The 19,854-nt window shown below is 39.4% G+C and overlaps 1 long non-coding RNA gene across 2 annotated transcripts in view; it reads right to left on the bottom strand.

The window, feature by feature from the left end:
* LOC135969741 (uncharacterized) overlaps positions 1-7,637 on the bottom strand; it is a 139,104-nt gene extending 131,467 nt beyond the window's left edge. For both annotated transcript variants that reach the window (XR_010585159.1, XR_012431827.1), the window contains exon 1: positions 7,554-7,637. This is a non-coding gene — a long non-coding RNA (uncharacterized lncRNA). The remainder of the gene's footprint in view (positions 1-7,553) is intronic.
* Positions 7,638-19,854: the final 12,217 nt, after the last annotated feature.

The following is a 19,854-nucleotide window of genomic DNA, read 5'->3' as shown; positions in this document are numbered from 1 at the left end:
TCCTTGATTTCATAGAATCCAAACTACTCATTCACACAGCCTTCAAGCTAGTTCAAGCTCCAGGAAAATGAAAACAGTGGTGAGATTTTATGATCTGGATTACAGAAAATGTGGTTTCTAAACACAGACCACCCACTCAGATAACTCATGACTGTCCAAAAGGATGTAACTAAGACTGAAGAAATCTTAATATCAGGATTTGGATGGGAAGAGTGGCAGATTTAGGTTTCTATCTGACCGTGTTCATCACAGGTAATCTACATTGAAGCATAATAAATCAAGCCTCCAACAGATCCACAGTAGAATCCTACAACACCAAATATTGGTGAGAGCAGAGCAGATTCCAAAAGAAATGAAAAGTGAAAAGCCATGAAACTAAATGACTGTGAAGTATGACAATCACATCCAAATTTAGATCATGCATGCCTGGTGGCCCAGGGCAGAGAATCTTAGAAGCCTATGGTAGAGGCAAAGTACTGGGAGAGTGGGAAAGCTGAGAAGATACAATACAGTGAACACTAATGCACCACCAGGATCCCTCTTCAGTGGAGGACTCATTGTCCGAGCTGCTAGGGCACACCAGCCCCGGCTGCTAGGAGTGCTGTCAGAAGTTGTCCTTCAGCTATTAGCTCCTTCAAGATGGCCTCAGCTATAGGAACATCACCTTACCTTCCTGGGGAAACTTTTATCTAATGGCCAGGAGTACCAAATACCTGGCTGTCTTAAACCAGAGGCACAGTGGCTCACGCCTGTAGCCCCAGCACTGTGGAAGGCTGAGGCAGGTGGATGGCTTGACCACAGGAGTTTGAGACCAGCCTGGGCAACATGGTGAAACACTATTTCTGCAAAAAACACAAAAAACTAGCTGGGCATGGTGGTGCATGTCTGTGGTCCCAGCTATTCAGGAGGCTGAGATGGGAGGGTCACCACCTGAGCCCGGTGGGTCAAAGCTGCAGTGAACTATGATCACACCACTGCAATCTAGCCTGGGTGACAGAATGAAGCCATGTCTAAAAAATAAAAATAAAAAATGCCTGGCCATCTTAGCCCCTTAGCCCCACTTTGGGCAGATAAGTAGTGCGTTTCTAGTTTCTGAGCTCCTTGTAGAGTTGGCCAGAACTGTTGTCAGGCCTGTATTGTGACTCAGTTTCTCTATCTGTTCAATCCTGCTTCATTTTCCTACCTTCCACAAGTGTTGATCCCAAGGGCACTCCTTAGATAATCCTCGAATGATAAACTCTATCTCAGCAAATACTTCCTAGAGAACTCAGCACTTGACACACAGATATTCAAAATTCCTGTCTTTGCTATACAAGCCCTGATCCATTTTGCACCACATCCTCCTATATTATCTGTTGGCTATTATCTCTAATGTCAAATATAACGTCAGGTATGACATTTTACTTAGGAAAAAATACATACTTGACCTGGGGAACTGTGAGGAATTAGAACTTCAATTTATTTGTTTCATTAGGGTGTCAGTTTCTTCCTCTTCTACCTGGAGCATCAGAGTAAATTTTTCTTTCTCTTCAAAATCTCTGTATAATGAGACATTCTCTGTCATTCATTTTTCCACTGATCATTAGATTTACTTAAACAACTGCAACCCTGTCACACACACACATCCCTCTCTCCCTGTAATTGATTTGCATGTTTAGATTCATCCAGAATATGACAACACTTAATAACCACCTTGTTTGTACAAATGTCAGGCATTGGAAGTAGAAATAGCTAAACAGTCCGGACATTCTCAGTGCCCTGTGTATGTGTACCTCTTGCCTTACCAATTCAGTGTCGTCTGGCTTCCTCTAACGGATAGTAGCTGCTTCCCTTTAGTCAGAAATACCAGCAAACCAATACACACTGTACCATGTACCTTTAATCATCCAATGAGGGATAGGAGTTGGTACATAAAAACTCTCACACCCTCAGCCCTCAGCAGGATAATTCTGAGGTTTGTTGTCCACACCATTCCCCAGTCCAATGGCAGGAATACCTCCAAGAGCACTCTAGGGGTAACTAGATGTTACCTACCTAAGGATAACACACGTGAATTTCACTACTTTCCCTTCCCTATCTTGTTTTTTCCACTGCCCTGCTAGTTACTTCACCTCTCAAACAAACTATGTACACCTGAACCTTTGCTTCACGATCTGCTTTTTTAGGGATCAAAATTAAGGCATATGTCATTCCTGACTATGAAGACTGTATAAACTATTAAACATTCATATAGACACAAAAAGACACATGCAAGCTTCAGTGATCCAAACAGAATGTTCTATTTCTTTTGGTCTTTCTTTGAAATTGAGTAAATAATGAATTAAAATTTTACCTCAGTTGTTTAGCATAATGGCTGTCTGTGGTTACCATAGAGAGTTGTTTGTTAACCCCATCAAAGGCTGTTGCTGAAAGAGTAACCACCCCTCCCATCCTCTACACCCTTCCCCACCAGGGGCCAGATCACCATTAGCACCTCTCTGACTGCAGATTAAACAACTAGAGAAACACAGAAAGGCTCGTTTGGGGAACCGAGAACACTGTTCTGCTTTGGTTTCAGAATCAAAGAGAGGTTTCAATGTCAGAAGCTTTGATTAAATTATTAAAGCTTTAACGTTGAAGGAAAAGTCACTTTCAGCTCTAGTTCTCTCTGAATAGCCAGGGAGGAAATACACACATACACAACACATAGAAAGCTAACAAGTGTAAAAAAAAGTGTTCATTGTCCAGAAATCTTGAGAGTAAGAAAATAATAAAGATAATATACTAACAGCTAACTTTTCTTGAGTATTTTCTGGGTACCTAGCACTCTGCTCGCAAATCTGTTAAGTTTAGCCCAAAGCTGCCTCCTTACATTTAAGAATAGCCTAAAGGTTTCTCTGTACATATTGAACTGTAACCTAACTGGATGTGTAAACAGACAGCAACCTAGTCTTGAAACAAGTAGTCCAGTCTCAGCCAATCACAGCAGCCATACTTCAACCACTCATAGGCAGCCAACTATTCAAAGCAAGTTCAAATAAGGCAAACCACTGAGCTGTAACCCATCTGGTCATTTCTGTACCTCACTTCTGATTTCTGTCCACAAATCTTCTCTAACCATGATCAGCAGCTCCAGAGTTGCTTTGAACCTATTCTGATTCAAGAATCATTCTTTGCTCAATTAAAGTCTGTTAAATTTGTCTTAAGTTTTTCTTTAACAAACCCTAAGAGTTAGGTATTTTTTAGCCCCATTTTATGGACGAGTAAATGGAGGCTTACAAAATGCAGTTGCCCAGATACTGACAAAGCAAACAAATATAAACTCCACGAGAGTAGAAATTATATCTTGTTCACAGCTGTATTCTCTTAGTACAATGTTCAGTGCAAAATAAGTGTTAGATAAATGTTTTTATCTTTTTCTTTCTTATTTTTTGTGACAGACTCTCAATCTGTCACCCAGTCTGGAGTGCAGTGGTGCAACCTTGGCTCACTGCAACCTCTGCCTCCTGGGTTCAAGCAATTCTCCTGCCTCAGCCTCCGGGAGTAGCTGAGATTACAGGTATGTGCCACCATGCCAGGCTAATTTTTTTTTGTTTGTACTTTTAGTAGAGATGAGGTATCACCATGTTGGTCAGACTGGTCTCTAACTCCTGACCTCAAATAAGCTGCCTGCCTCGGCCTCCCAAAGTGCTGGGATTGCAGGAGTGAGCCACTGCGTCCAGCCAGATAAATGTTTTCTCAATGTTGGATGAATGTTGAAAGTCTATCTTGAGTAGCAAGTATTCAAAATCAGAGGAATCATCTAGGGCAGCTGCAGCAAACATTTTCTATAAAGGACCAGATAGTACATATTTTAGGCTTTGCACGCCATAAGGTCTTTGTTACAATTACTTGGCTCTACCATTGCAGGGGAAAGCAGTCATAGGCAATACATAAGCAAATAGACATGGCTATTGTCCCAATAAAACTTTTTATTTATAAAACTGGCAGAGAGCAGGCTTTGGCTCCCTGATCATAGTTTGTTGACCTCTAATGTAGGAGCTTGCTACCCAAAGTGGTGTCTGGGAGCCAACAGCATCAGCATCACCTGCGGTGAAAATGCAGCCTCTCAACCCCATCCCTGACCAGTTAAATTTAAATCTACCTTTTTGTAAGAGACCCAGGGATTTATATTCCCAATAATATCAGGCAAGCACAGTTCAAGGAGACTTGAATAGTGTTGACTGTCAATTAGAATCACTATATGAGTTTTTAAATAAACTGTTATATATTTCCATTCAAATACCAGGTGTGTGATGGCAAAATTTGCTGGGTTTCATGTGATTATTCAGGTCTGCACTGGTTATTGTTCCTCAATGGTGAAGAAAAGAATAGGAAAAGCTGAGGAGGATTCATTTAAAGCCTACAAAATTAGAACAGACCACCAAATCTGAACAGTGCAATTTAGAACAACTTACAGGTAATCACACCATGCCAGAGAAACAAGAAGCCCCCAGGTCTTCCTTTCCTTTCCTAACTCAGTAGAAATAGCTTCTACTGAACAAAACCCAAACCAATCAACCCTGAATCTGATTGGTCAGACGTGTGTACAAATAATTTAGATGTCTTTGCCATCACAGGTCATTAAATACCCAAAAAATACAGGACTGTTTCCATAAACATCCGGCACAAAGTCTTGAAAAAAAATAAATGCCTGTCTCCAAAGACTGAAATATCTGATTATTAAACTCACTGATCACTTTGTGTTTTATCAAAGATGAATCTGAAGCAGAAAGAACCAAGAGGAGAGAGTGTGGGGTTGAGAGTACTGCCCTAGAGTGAGAGCAGTTGCCAACTCGCTCTGCCTCTTATTAACCACAAGACTCTGAGCAAGTCAGTTGAGTCCACAAAACCACAGTATTATCATCCAGAATATGGGGATTAAAAACATTGGCTCCTCCCAGCAATTTGGGAGGCCATGGTGGGCAGATTACCCGAGGTCAGGAGTTTGAGACCAGCCTGGCCAATATGGTAAAATCTTGTCTCTACTGAAAATACAAAACTTAGCCAGGTGTGGTGGTGGGCACCACTAATCCCAGCTACTCAGGAGGCTGAGGCAGGGGAATCACTTGAACTTGGGAGGCAGAGCCGAGATGGCGCCATTGTATTCCAGCCTGGGTGACAAGAGCAAAACTCCCTGTCACAAACAAACAAACAACAACAACAACAACAAAACATTGGCTCCTAATTTTTTAGCACCTATCAAAATTTTACTGGCTGATTGTATTAGTCCATTTTCACACGGCTGATAAAGACATACTAAAACTGGGAAGATAAAGAGGTTTTAATAGACTCACAGTTCCATGTGCTTGGGGAGGCCTCACAATCATGGCAGAAGGCAAAGAGGAGCAAGTCACATCTTATGTGGATGGTGGCAGGCAAAGAGAGAGAAATTGTGCAGGGGAACTCCTCTTTATAAAACCATCAGATCGGCTGGGCGCGGTGGCTCAAGCCTGTAATCCCAGCACTTTGGGAGGCCGAGGCGGGCGGATCACAAGGTCAGGAGATCGAGACCACAGTGAAACCCCGTCTCTACTAAAAATACAAAAAATTAGCCGGGCGCGGTGGCGGGCGCCTGTAGTCCCAGCTACTCAGGAGGCTGAGGCAGGAGAATGGCGGGAACCCGGGAGGCGGAGCTTGCAGTGAGCCGAGATCGCGCCACTGCACTCCAGCCTGGGCAACAGCGTGAGACTCCGTCTCAAAAAAAAAAAAAAAAAAACCATCAGATCTCGTGAGGCTTATTCGCTATCATGAGGACAGCACAGGAAAGACCTATCCCCATAATTCGATTACCTCCCACAGGGTCCCTCCCACAACCACAACACATGGAAATTGTGGGAGCTACAATTCAAGATGAGATTTGGGTGGGGACACAGACAAGCCATATCATTCCACCCCTGGCCCCTCCCAAATCTCATGTCCTCATATTTCAAAACCAAGCATGCCTTCCCAACACTCCCCAAAGTCTTATCTAATTTCAGCATTAACTCAAAAGTCCACAGTCCAAAGTCTCATCTGAGACAAGGCAAGTCTCTTCTGCCTATGAGCCTGTAAAATCAAAAGCAAGTTAGTTACTTCCTAGATACAATGGGGGTACAAACATTGGGTAAATACAGCCATTCCAAATGGAAAAAATTGGCCACAACAAAGGGGTTAGAGACCCCATGCAAGTCCAAAATCCAGCAGGGCAGTCAAATCTTAAAGCTCCAAAATGATCTCCTTTGACTCCATGTCTCACATCCAGGTCACACTGATGCAAGAGGTAGATTCCCATGGCTTTGGGCAGCTCTGCCCCTGTGGCTTTGCAGAGTACAGCCTCCCTCCTGGCTGCTTTCACAAACTGGTGTTGAGTGTCTGCAGCTTTTCCCAGCACACGGGCAAGCTGTTGGTGGATCTACCATTCTGGGGTCTGGAGGATGGACAATGGCCCTCTTCTCACAGCTCCACTAGACAGCACCCCAGTGGGGACCTGTGTTGGGACTCCTACTCCACATTTCCCTTCCATAATGCCCAAATAGAGGTTTTCCATGAGGATCCTGCCCCTGCAGCAAACTTCTTCCTGAACACACAGGCATTTCCATACATCCTCTGAAATCTAGGCAGGGGTTCCCAAACCTCAATTCTTTACTTCTGTGCACTGGCAGGCTGAACACCACAGAGAAGCTGCCATGGCTTGGGGCTTGCACCCCGTAAAGCCACCGCCCAAGCTGTACCTTGGCCCCTTTTAGCCATGGCTGGAGCAGCTGGGATACAGGGCACCAAGTCCCTGGGCTACACACAGCAGGTTGGCCCGGAGCCTGGCCCACAAACCCATTTTTTTCCCCCTAGGCCTCTGGACCTGTGATGGGAGGGGCTGCCTCAAAGGTCTCTAACATGCCCTAGAGACATTTTCCCCATTGTCTTGTTGATTAACATTTGGCTCCTTGTTACTTATGCAAATTTCTGCAGCCAGCTTGAATTTCTCCTCAGAAAATGGGTTTTTCTTTTCTACCACATCGTCAGGATGCATATTTTCCAAACTTTTATATTGTTTCCCTTTTAAAACTGAATGCTTTAAGCAGCACCCAAGTCACCTCTTGAATGCTTTGCTGCTTAGAAATTTCTTCTGCCAAATACCTGAAATCATCTCCCTCAAGTTTAAAGTTCCACAAATCTCTAGGGCCAGGGCAAAATACTACCAGTCTCTAAAACACAGCAAGCATCACCTTTACTTCAGTTCCCAACAAGTTCCTCATCTCCATCTGAGATCACCTCAGCCTGGATTTCATTGTCCATGTCATTATCAGCATTTTGGTCAAAGTCATTCAACAAGTCTCTAGGAAGTTCCAAACTTTCCCACATTTTCCTGTCTTCTGAGGCCTCCAAACTGTTCCAACCCCTGCCTGCTACCCAGTTCCAAAGTTGCTTCCACATTTTTGGGTATCTACAGCAGTGCCCCACTCTACCAGTACCAATTTACTCAATTAGTCCTTTTTCACACTGCTAATAAAGACATACCCACGACTGGGAAGATAAAGAGCTTTTAATGGACTCACAGTTCCTTGTGGCTGGGGAGGCCTCACAATTATGACAGAAGGCAAGGAGCAGCAAGTCACATGGATGGCAGCAGACAAAGAGAGAACTGGCGTAGGGGAACTTCTCTTTATAAAACCTTCAGATCTCATGAGACTTATTCATTATCGTGAGAACAGCAGGAGAAAGACCCAACCCCCATGATTCAATTACCTCCCACTTGGTCCCTCCTACAACACATGGGAATTGTGGGAGCTACAATTCAAGATGAGATTCAGGTGGGGACACAGTCAAACCATATCACTTATAGTCTTAAACCCTTAGTTATGCTTTTAAGAATATGTTTTCTATAATTTTCACATATGTATGCAAAGAGTTATACTGACATATGTGCATTCAATGCTTCTTTAATAGTAAATCTAGAAGCAAACTAAATGTTCAACAGTATGAGAATGGCTAAATAAATTATAAGACAGCCGACTGTAATAGCCAGTAGTTTAAAAAGAGATGGAACTATTTGCACTGAAGTGAAAATACATCTGTGCTGTACTATTAAAAACCAAAGATGGCATGGTGGCACACACCTGTAGTCCCAGCTACTCAAGGATCACTTGAGCCCAGGTGTTCTAGGCTGCAGTGAGCTGTGATTTAATTGCTCTTCAAGGGAACATCAAACCAAAGATAATATTCCAAAAACCTTTAACCTCAGGCTGGGAGGAATTAAAGTTCAATCATTAGGAATGTTTTTAAATCTTTTTGAGGTCCAAGTTTTTCAGACTCCTCCACGTATGGGTGAAAACGAGCCAACTCCACCCTGGATGACAGAGAGAAATCTTGTCTCAAAAAACAAACAAACAAACACAAAGCTGCCATATTTCATTGATTTCAAGATGCTTATTTTGCACATTTTCACATTATTATGAGTTTTATAATTGCTGTTGTCTTATAATTTTTACTGGCCAGGCAGTAGTCTTGATGCTGTACATAAAATAATGTCACATTGTACAATCGGTGGTATCTTAGATTTAATACATTTGTGCAAAAAGAACCACATATATATGTGAATAGATGTGTTCATATGTTTCTTTACACTGTGTATGTCTATACTTAGAAACATATACACATGTATAAGTGTACATATGAGAGCATTGAGAAATATCTAGGAATGTGCATACCAAATAAATGATAATCAGTTCCAAAGAGAAAAATGAAGTAAATAGGATTGGAGAGTGAAATAGGAAGAGTAGTTTTGGTTTTTAGGTTTTATACTTTTTACACTTTTTGCATAGTAGTGGCAGAAAATATGTTTTAAATTTCAAACTAAAAAAAATAATTATGTCTTTATCCCTAATCTCACAAGATTGAGGTGAAAAAATGTTATCATCCACATGTAAGTGCTATAGAACTGGGTGGCAAATCTACTTACTTTTTTTAGCTGCAGAGACGATGCATAAGATACAGAAACTGGAGACATTTAGGGCTGCCACCTTTTTTTTTTTATTTTGCCTCAAGTGCAACATTTATTCTGTGAGAAAAATGAGACAGGATGCCCCATGGCAACAGGAGAAGCCAATCTTTGGCTCATTGGGGTATTACTTCCGATCAGGAAACTATCACCAGGCACTCATTCATGAGGCAAATCAGCAAGGAAATGTCAAAACATCGGCAAATTGTGAGTAAATAGACTCAGACGCTTTGGTGCAAACTTGCTGAGAACAGAGGCTGTGGTTTCCATATGCCCCAACAAACTCCACTGGGTAGAAGCCCTCATGAATATTAACTAATCATACATTTCAGGGTGAATAACAGTGGCACAACCTAGCATGCCAGCCTGACTCCTGGAGAAGAGCCTGGCGCTGGGGCAAGGGATGCGGGGGACAGTGCAGGTGGTACGAGGAGCACTGAAAGGAGGGCAGTCGAGTTTGGCACCGCAAAGACTTTCTCTGGGGGCTAGAAATATGATGTTCTGAGCAAAGCAGTTTTCTCAAACGGGGACATTCAATCATGTTTGATGAAAGACATGACTGTGGCTTGTAAACCATAAAGCACCCTGTTCATTCTTACTTTGTGGGTGTATAAGTAGATTTCATGGTAATATCTACATTTTCATCTCCTTGAAAGTTCCTTCTATTAACCTTGTGCTTTAGGGTAAACAGAGTGTAGCCCACTCCAACATGCACAAGGCATATTTTTTTTCAGACCAAATTAACACAGATTCTGAGCCTCCTTGAAAGTACTGGAATATTTCATCTTTATCCCTGAGGATCTGCAGGGTGAGCTGTCCTCAAATGGTCTATAGATAGAGAAGTCCACATGGAAAATCAGAGCAAGTGGACGTGAGAAAAAAATGGATGGGGTTATCAACGAAGCAGAATTGATGTGCGTTACTAATTATCGAAGCTGAGTGATGGGTGCATAGAGGTTCATGGTGCTTTTTCCTCTACTGGTGAGTAAGTTTGAATTTTCCATAATAAAAAGTTAACTAAAGTAGAAATTAGTAGGAGCCTCTTAAGAAGGATTGCTAAATTTCTGTATCAGCAGGGAGAGGCTAAAATGTCAGCAAAATTCCTGTTACTATATTCTCAGTTCCCCTATTCTAAAAAATAGAGATAATACCAACTCACTGGATTGTGACAATTAAAGGAAGCCCTGTGCCCAAAAGCGTGCTACTGTTACTAAGATAAAAATACATTTAAAATGCCAACATATTAACAATAATTGTATTTGAATGGTGGAATTATTTGTACTTGTTTTCTTTTAACTCTATTTTTCTCATTTTCTATATGGAGCATGTATATCATTTATAATTTGGAACAAATAAAATAATCTACATTTGAAATCTTTATTGAAATTAATGTTGGCTCACTTTCACCCATACGTGGAGGAGTCTGAAAAACTTGGACCTCAAAAAGATTTAAAAACATTCCTAATGATTAAACTTTAATTCCTCCCAGCCTGAAGTTTTTGGAATATTATCTTTGGTTTGATGTTCCCTTGAAGAGCAATTAAAAAGAAAACAAGCCAAATTACAATATACTGATCTCTTCTACCTGTTGGTTCCAACAGTGTTTAAATTAGCTGCTGGCCATTCCTGTGTAAAGTTAGTTTGTGATTTTATTTGACAAGTGATGGGTTACAGTAATTTACCCTGCAGTTTCCTCAGGGATAAACATGAAATATCCTACTACTGTCAAAGAATCTAGATTGCTGGGTTTTTTAAATTTTTATTTATTTATTTATTTGCCTAAAAAGTATGTATCATGTGCCCGTTGCCTCTCCTTCTATTAGGAACATAAAATAAATAGAAGCCATTGACCCCCAGGAGTGTTTGATGTTGATGCTGCTATGGAATGGTCACATCTACTGTATCAGTGATTAATTGCCACAGCGATGCTACGTAACTGGGCAAAATGGACATAGCAACATAGATTCCTTGTTTACTATTCCTTGAAATAGTAAAATATGTTTTGTTTTTCCCTGGAGCTACTGCAAGGTCAGTTACTGCAACCCTCAAGCTATCTGTGGGTAGAGGAAATCCTCATGGAAAACTACAATAATAGCATTGGTTTAGTTTATGAGTCTGCCTACATTAATAAGCATTGGTTTAGTTTATGAGTCTGCAGGGTGCAGTTGATTAGGCTGGACTTGGCTGATCAGGTTTGGACTAACTCTTGCTCACAAGTCCAGGGGGTTACTGGCTGTGGTTCCTTCAGTAGTGGTATTGGCTGAAATAAAGGGGCCAGGGGCTTGGCTCTGCTCTGCTTTTCATGTTTCTCACCCTGCAGCAGGCTGTCCTAGATATAGTTTCCTGATGGGAGAAGAGCAAGTACAAGCAAAATGCCCAAGTGCTTTTTTGTTTCCTCATATTTTGTTCAAAATGCGTCTTACATTTTCCCTTCTTTTTTTTTTTTTTTTCTGAGGACCTTGTTAAACTTCTGTTTGTGCCCTATCTGCTAACATCCTGTTGGCCAAAGCAAGTAATTAAAGCAGCCCAGATTCATGATGAGGAATTAGACTCTGCCTGTTTAGTGAAAGGGACTTCAAGATTACACAGCAAAAATTGGAGTTACAAGAAAGGATAAAGAATTGAGACCATTAAAGCAAATACTATGCCTTATAAACTTAAATAATAAGAACTAATATTTCTCTGTGATGTTGTGTCATTTGAAAAGAATTGTCATACATCTTCATATGTCTAAATACATCCCTAAGGACTGAAGAAAGTTAATTCTTTCACTAGGACAGCTGAGTTGTCTCCATGCTGAAATTTAATTTTATTTCTAGTATCTTGTCCCCTAATTTGTACATATATGCTATCATAGTTTGAAGTTAAACTTCAGAGATCAGTGAATAAAACTGAATAAAATCCATCTTTCAAGTTCCATCTATTATGTCACCTTTTCCAGGAAGCCTCTTCGGTCTCTCCAGATAAAATTAATCACGCTCGTCTCTGATTTACCTCTGTGCCGTATACCTAATTCTGCTTTCACTCTTCTCTGGTTTTTTGTTTTTTTTGTTTTTTTTTAGGCTAGGACCTGCTTCTCCAGAGTCTGAACACACTGATAGGAGTAAAGAGCATAGGTTTTGGAATCAGTTGCCGATGTCCAAATCCCAGGTCTGCCATTTACTGCATGTGTAACCTTCAACAAGTTATTCATCTTAGACTCTATGTGCCTCCATTTTCTCATCTGTGTAATGGAAGCAATAATTGCACTTTCTTAAAAGGCATATTGAGAGAATTAGGTGAGCATTAAAAACATAAAACATTGGACACAGAGTATTGTAAATTAGCTACTTGCAATTATAGTTTTATTATCTTTAATTTTATTTAGATGACTTTATACCATCTTAAAGTAACTTTATAACATAGGGTCTAGACTGAAAAGAAAAAACATACAGATCTTTACATCCTAACCAGGTCCTTTCAAGTCCATTTCTTAGATTCAAAATATTAATGATATTGCAACCAAGACCTAAAGGAGAAGGGGGTGAAATATTAATAGCAGGGCAGTAGAACAAGCCTCCAAAGATAACCTCATTCTGACCCTGATACATAATTCCCTGAGGATACAGAAAATACAGGAGGATCAAAATGTACCCAATTAATATTCGTCTCCATATATCTCATTTCTAGGTCTTGTATTTCTGTGCCTTTGAGTAGAAGATTCACTTAAATAATTTCAATAAGTTCTGTTCACCAAAAAAAAAAACAAATAAGACAATGCGAGGATAATGGGAAATAAAATGAAATGGAATGGCCCATTCCCGAGGCTAGAAGAGGCAATGAAATAGAATTACATAAGCTGCCTCTAAGTCCTCAGTTTGAATGATTCATTTACTTTGAGATGTCTCATCTTCAAAATGGGTGAGCTGAGGATTAGAGGAATTGAACAGATGGCACCTTGAAAAATGGAATTAATACTCTGAAAATGAGGGAAGAGAAATTGTATATAAAAATCAGAAAGTAAAAGTAGAATCAGGTGTATACTATTAATATATTTTGAAGTATCTGAACATTAATTTTAATATTTGTGTCATCACCATTATTTTAGCACATGTTGAAGGAAAAGAATCTTAACAAATGGAAAGATATACTATAGCATTTATGTGCTACCAAATATTAAACTCAAAAGATGAACTTGTTTTATGAATATAAACATGTTGATGTTGTCTTTGGCCAGGCATGGTGGCTCATGCCTGTAATTCCAGCCGTCTGGGAGGCCGAGGCAAGAGAATTGTTTGAGGCCAGGAGTTTAAGACCAGACGCTTGGCAACATAGCAAGACTCTGTCTCTGAAAACAAACAAACGAAGTGTCTTCCTAGAAACATACAATTGGGATTTTTAATAGGTGAAACACACACATAAAAATTTAAAACTCAAAACTCAAATAGTACAAAACAATACATAGTGAAAACTGAGTCTCTCTCCCAATTCTAAGTCCTCATTCCTCAGATGAAACATATTACCACTTTCTTATATATTCTTTCTTTTCTCGTATGTGCTTATACACTCTTATAATTGTATACAGCTTGGGAGTACTAAAGATTTTTTTAGATTTTTACCCTCATTTTGCATATACCTTTTGAAAAAGAAAACGTTGCAGCCTAGAGAATTTACATGATTTGTGCAGTTGTTCAGTGACTCAATTAGGATTAGTTTGGTTTTAGGTGACTTAAAAAAAAAAAAACTGTTTTAATCCTCTATATGCTCATGGGAAAATCTCTAGGGCATAGATCTGATAGCTTCAAACTCAGCTTGAGGTTGCAGAATGACAAAATAGTTGTCAGGTCTAGCCCCACCTTCCTCCTAGTTTCAAATCCAGCAAAATGAAAAAGGACTCCTCTTCTCCAGCTATTTAACAAAAGTCTGAAAATTAATTCTTACTCTTTCACTTGTCTCATTCCCATCCAAAAACCAATCACTGTGCCAAGAGGAATATTCTCCTCCCCACCCCCCCAACTCCCAAAGTGTGTGGTCAAACAGGGAGGGAAGTTGTATCACCCAGAGGAAAATTGGGGTGCTATTATCAGAAGAAGGATAAATTACAGGCAGATGGGAACCACAGAAGTTCACTGCATTCATCTAATTAAGAGAAAGATGGGAGTCATTATCTCTTCCTGTACAGTGGAAACTAGTTATGCCTAAGATTGGGGAAACTATGTCCTCTATAACAACACATAGTTGTTTATTTTCAAATCTTATTTCTTATTACAGGATAAACCTCAGTCAGACATGGTGTTTAAGTTATCTGCCTAAAAGCCAGTTCAATGTTCTTGCTTTCTACAATACTGACTTGAATTCAATAGTACAATAATTTAGATTTTGGTCTTTTTCCAATTGCTTTTCAAAACCATTCCCAGCAAACACATGGTGATAGCTTTATATTTTTCACCCTTTCAGAAAGCCCATTACTGGAATGTAGATACTGTTAGCTGCTAAAACTAGCAGCTAAATTTTCCCATCACCCAGATAACATGTATCCTAAGCCCTATCAGATGACTTCCATCAAATTAGAGAAATAAGAGGTAAGACTCAAATAGAAGATGTAAATCAATAGGTTATGCAAGGCAAAACATCTCTTCCTTAAGATGAAAATTCCAAGCAACATATGCATACATATATATTCACTAACTGTATTGACTAACATTGAAAATATATTCTTTTTAATTGACATTAAAAGTGAATATATATATTCACTATATTGACTAACACTGAAAATATATTCTTTTTAATGTCAATATTACAGGAGATGCAGACTGAAATAAAGATCACCTAGTCTAGTCATGTGGATATGTGATTGACCAGATCATTATCAATAGAGCCAAATTAGAGGCTGGCTTAAAATGCAAATTGCTGGCCATAACCTGGATCTAATGATCTAATGACCTGCAGGTGGGATTTGAAAAAAAAAAAAAAACCCCATCTATGAATTAGCTCAGGTGGTAATGCTTTTGCAGACTAAACTTGAAAAAGGTGGATGATCCAACCCCCTTATTTTATAAACAGGGCTGTTGAAGCATAGAAGAGGGAAATCATTTGCCAATAAATGGCAGAACTGGGATTAAATTTACATTTAAAACCATACTAATTGTTAGACTTTCTTACCTCTTCTTTTGCTTTCCACCTTTCTGTGTGCCCATTTCTGTAGGGTTATTGAGAATGAATCTGGCTGACAGATAATCAAAACTGGTATGAAACTCTATTAGAAACATGTGTGGTTGTCAAATTACCATATCAATGGGCTTTAACTGTTCCTTAGAGAATTCGTTTTTTTTCTGGCCATACAAAGCTTCTGTTTGGTTTAATGCATAGTCAGTTGGTTCTCAAACAAAAGCATCCCAGATAAGGAACAGTGTTTCTCTTAGTCAAAGAACAATATTCAGAAGATCAAAATCCACCAACTCCTGAACTTTCAAGTTCATGAAACACTGGACCTGGAATGGTGTACTTCATAGCACAGTTGTTTCCTATTGTGTTCTCTATAATAAAAGTAGAGAAGAGACTGAGGAGATTATCATACTGAAACCTTCTAGATTATATATTTTGGGGGGGTATCTTAGGTCTTCTTTTGCCGTACATACAATTGTACCTGGATAATTTACTTGAAGTGATGTTTTACATTGGAATTATTCAGCCTCCACAATCTTTCCATTTCCAATGGGTGAGCTTTCCTCTTCCTTATTTCCACTGTGACTGATTCAGCTTTGCATCTTCTGCATTCAGCATGATGCCTGTATATAACATCACAGCATTCTGTGGAATTTATCTGCTTTGGTAGTCAAGACACAGGGTCACTGGTGTGCTGGTAAGTGTTTAACAAGTGACTCTTTAGGGGAAAGAAAGTCCCTATTTGTAGTACTTGCCAATTTCCATGGTGAAAATAGTCAACCACGGTCAATTTCAAACTTTAACATGGTGTCACTGAATGCAGAGTTGTAAAGAGATGTGTCATAGCCTGCCATTCTATAGTGATCCTGTCATTAAGATTCAGAAGACAGAAATAACCTCAAGATATGAATAAAGTAGAATGGTATAAAATAACTCCAAAGTGATAATTTTAAGTATTTATTATTTTGTTTTTAATGTAGTTTATTTAATCAAAATTTGTATAATTTAATTTATGATAATGGCTGTATTTAACAAACCAATACTCAAAATTCCTGAACATTTAACAATTGGTTTCCTGTGAGCCAGTATGACATGACTTCAGTTGCTACTAGAAAGGGATATAGAGTCAGAAAGATTTGGATTTGAGTCGTGTCTTCTCCAACTACTAGCTTTGAGACTGAGCAAATCTACTTCACCTTGTGCCTCATTTTCCTTACCTATATAAGGAATAATAGTGTCTCACTGGTTACATGAAAAATGAATGAGAGTACAATAAGATTAGTTGTACCTGGAAATTAGTGAAATTTTTTAGAGTTCAATGAATGTTAACTTTTAGTAATAATAATAATAAATGTCGACTCAGTGATGGTGAGTGAATAAACGTCTAGATACATAGGTGAATGAACAAACACATGGGTGCTTTTAAAGTGAGAGGGGGAAAAGCTTTTCTGATTGCAAAAACATAATAATCATAAAAATGAGCTGTGTTTACCCCCAAAAATATCTGAAGAAGAAATGAAATGCTCCATTCCAAAATGCTGGCTGGATTTAAGCAACTTCTCTGCTTTCTGTGGACTTCGGTGGCTAAGCATTATATAGTAAGAGACACGACATGACTTGCAATTAGTGGTGTCAGCAGACACTGAAAGAGCAGGGAACAAGCAGTGCCTGTTAACTCACTCCTAAATACAGTAGCCTTGCCTTAGGAGCACAAGTGTTAAATCCCCTCTTTCAGACATTATTTTTGTGTGCTCACAGCCTCTTTTCTTTGGAAAAGGGCTGAGTCAGTCTTTTTTCAGAATCACACCTCAGCTAATATCAAGTGTCATTGTGTTCCCTCCAGCTACTTGCTTCAGAGGTCCTAAGACCTCGGAAGGAAACATCTCTTTCCTGCTCACAATAGATTGATCCCAGTACACTTAGCAGTGCCGTGTGGGATTGCCTCTCCCCCAGAAGGAAAGCCTGACATTTTGGGAACTGTGCTTCCTCTCAGACCGAGGGGAGCCCTCCCCCTCAGAACTGTCTCTTCCTCCTGAATCCAGTTAGGGCTTTAGTTTGCTTTTATGTGCCAGGAGAGAGGAGGGAAAAAAGATCTCCTGGCAGCTGAGGGTCCAGGATATTCTGTGCAATCACGTCGCTGGGAAAAACTAGCTTTCTGAATAATTCAAACAAATCCCCAAAGGGTGATGCAACCGAAGTGAAAATAGGTGACTCACAAAGAGGTCTTTGGAAGAGTCTGTGTCAGCGTCTCAAGAAGAGAATACTGAGCCTCAATATTCAATTTCATATTCAAAGTAAGTCTATAACATTTTTCAGTTTAACTCTGCTGCCCTTTTTTCATGCGGTGGGGAGAGTTCTTGACATATAAATAATGTACTTATTTTTGCTTAGTTCAAAAGCTAAATGCTAAGAGTATTTATGTGTCTGAGGGTACAAATCTACCTAGTTCTTTTATCCTAAACACTTTAAAATGAAGTAAAAGTATTTTTAAAGTCTCTGATAATACTGATAAACAAAGAAAAAGGAAAAGTTTCTTCAAAGGACAACAATAGAAAATGAATGGAGACTTGGAATAGAAGGAACAACTTAACTTGGTAAAGGACACCTACCAAAAACCTAGAGAAAGTTCAAACTTAATGGTGAAGCATTCCTCTTAAAATCGAGAGAAACACTAGGTAATTCACTCTTATTGTTTCTATTACCCTGGAGGTGTCAGTGATTACAGCAAGATAAGAAAAAGAAAGCAAAAGTATAAGGATTAGAAAAGAAAGAATGAAATTTTCATTCAAAAATACAAAAAAGCTCAAAATAGTCTTCAAATAATTAGAAATAACGAGAGTTTAAGAAAGGTTGTAAGATATCAAATCAAATGAAAACATTAAAAATAAATCTATACACCAGCATCAAACATTTAGCAAATTTATTTTAAAAGTCTCCACCTATAACATTTTTATGGTACTGGGGAATAAAACTGAGAATTGCCACTGTTAGCAGCAGGGAAGCTGGATAGGTCTGCAGCAGCTCATTTCTTGCCTCCATGAAGGAAAGCATTCACCCGAGGGGCATAAGGCAAAGTGAGAGACTGAGGCAAGTTTTTGAGCAGGAGTGAAAGTTGATTTAAAAGCTTTACAGCAGGAACAAAAGGAAGTAAACTACACTTGGAAGAGGACCAAGCTGGCAACTTGAGAGATCCAAGTACAGTGTTGGGCCTTTGACTTGGGTTTTATAGGTTGGCATAGTTCTGGGGTTTGCATCTCTTCTCCCTTGGGGTGGGCTGTCTGCATGTGCAGTGGCCTGCCAGCACTAAGGCTACATGTGCAATGTGTTTACTGAAGTTGAGCGCATGCTCACTGGAGGCGTTTTTTCCCTTACTGGTCCAGTGTTCCTAGAGGAAGGTCACATATCAGTTAAATTCTGCCACTTTGCCTCTTAGTGCACATGCTTGGGCCCACTCGCCCAACTCCTGAGAATTTATCGGGAAGCTGCTTATCACCAGTTTCAGGTGTTTTCTATCTATTGGGCAACGGCCTTTCCTGGTGCCAGCTGTGACCAGTTATTATTTTACAGAGACAGTTTAACAACCACCTTAGCATCACCCGATGGTCATCTGACAATCTTGGGGTAGAGGGGAGCCTCTCTGCCCCGTTTATGTCTGCCTAGTTACCTACTCTAACACTACCATGTTAATGGATAGGAAGATTCTACATCATAAAGTCATCAATTCTCTCTAAAATGACTGATAAGTACAATTCCAATCTAAGCTCCTGTAGGCTTTTTTAAAAAGTATTTTAAAAGCTGATTCTAAAATTTATATAGAAGAGGACAAAAATAAGCCATGACACTTTCAAAGAAACCAGAGTTGGGAGTGAGATGCCATCTAGATATCAAGACATAGTATAAATCTATAGTCACTATGACAGTGTGGTTTGTCTTAGTTATAGACAAAAAACATAACAGAATAGCAAAACTAGAAACACTTGGGAATTGTTGGGAAAATAAACATACCTTATTTTAGAAAGATATGTTCAAATCCAAACCCCTGATACCCATGACTGTAACCTTGTTTTAGAAATAGGGTCTTTATAGATGTAATCAAGCTAAAATGAGTTCATATGAGATTAGGGTGGACACTAGACTAATCACAGAGAGAGAGAGAGAGAGAGAAGCAAGGGAGAAGGCAGAGATGGAATTATGCTGATACAAACCAAGGAAGTCAAGGCTTGCCAGCAACTGCCAGAAGGAAGGAAGCAAGGAAAGATTCTTTCTCAGATCCCTCAGAGGAAATATTGCCCTGCTGACACTGTGATTTCAGACTTCTGGACTCCAGAACTTTGAGAGAATAAAGTCCTATTGTTTTAAGGCACCCACTTTATGATCCCTTGCTATGGCAGCCCTAGGGAATGAATACAAGGCTATATTCAAACAATATCCTAAAGTCACAAGCCATAAAGAGAAATGTCAACAAATGTTCTTAATGACTTTAAAATGAAAAACAATTTTTTAAACATTTTGGAAAAAACTAGAAAGGCATATCTTTATTTCTTCTTATAGGAATTCTGTATGTATTTTGAATACTAATCCATTATCAGATCTATGCATCTATTTTATTGTCCCATCCCCCCTTTGGTCAATGATTCATCATCTACTCAATTATTTAAGTCCCAAACCTAGGAGATTTTCTTAATTCTTCTGTTTGTCTTGCAGTGGCTTTCAAT

The sequence above is a fragment of the Macaca fascicularis genome, chromosome 2, assembly GCF_037993035.2.
Source record: "Macaca fascicularis isolate 582-1 chromosome 2, T2T-MFA8v1.1".
In the NCBI taxonomy this organism is placed as follows: Eukaryota; Metazoa; Chordata; class Mammalia; order Primates; family Cercopithecidae; genus Macaca; species Macaca fascicularis.
This window is presented reverse-complemented; position numbering and strand designations above follow the sequence as displayed.